Source organism: Schistocerca gregaria, unplaced genomic scaffold, assembly GCF_023897955.1.
Source record: "Schistocerca gregaria isolate iqSchGreg1 unplaced genomic scaffold, iqSchGreg1.2 ptg000386l, whole genome shotgun sequence".
NCBI lineage: Eukaryota > Metazoa > Arthropoda > Insecta > Orthoptera > Acrididae > Schistocerca > Schistocerca gregaria.
In genome coordinates this window covers 1,889,274-1,890,325 of record NW_026061828.1, presented here as the reverse complement: position 1 = coordinate 1,890,325, position 1,052 = coordinate 1,889,274, and positions in this window count along the sequence as shown.

Here is a 1,052-nt window from a genome sequence, read left to right as displayed (position 1 = left end):
TGGTGCTTTTAGTGTCTCCGCATACCGCAGCACGCGACATAGCTTTGCAGACGATAAGTACAACCGTTTCAGAGAGAAGAGCGGCCAATGTGACGATCGGGCTTTAAGTCGATTCGATAACAAATGACGAAAACGGACGGATTTCTCAGGTTTTTACTACATATGAACACTTTTCACATTCTCCCATGCAACTCGGCTGCTAGTCCTCCTTTCATGCAGAATCTTAAGGTCCTAGCTCATGTTCAAGGCACCAAAGCCAGCTAAAAAGTCAATAATCGATACCTACAACTTGAATTGTACAACTTCTTACTGGCTATTACATCGACTTAGAAGCTTCATCTGTGTTCTACTATGGTGATTTTATTGTCTCCGCATACCGCAGCACGCGACATAGCTTAGCAGATGATAAGTACAACCGTTTCAGAGAGAAGAGCGGCCAATGTGACGATCTGGCTTTAAGTCGATTCGATAACAAATGATGAAAACGGACGGATTTCTCAGGTTTTTACTACATATGAACACTTTTCACATTCTCCCGTGCAACTCGGCTGCTAGTCCTCCTTTCATGCAGAATCTTAAGGTCCTAGCTCATGTCCAAGGCACCACAGCCAGCTAAAAAGTAAATAATCAGTACCTAAAACTTGAATTGTACTACTTCTTACTGGCTATTACATCAACTTAGAAGCTTCATCTGTGTTCTACTATGGTGCTTTTAGTGCCTCCGCATACCGCAGAACGTGACATAGCTTTCCAGACGATAAGTACAACCGTTTCAGAGAGAAGAGCAGCCAATGTAACGATCTGGCTTTAAGTCGATTCGATAACAAATGACGAAAACGGACGGATTTCTCAGGTTTTTACTACATATGAACACTTTTCACATTCTCCTATCCAACGCGGGTGCTAGTCCTCCTTTCATGCAGAATCTTAAGGTCCCAGCTCATGTCCAAGGCACCAAAGCCAGCTAAAAAGTCAATAATCAGTACCTAAAACTTGAATTGTACTACTTCTTACTGGCTATTACATCGACTTAGAAGCTTCATCTGTGTTCT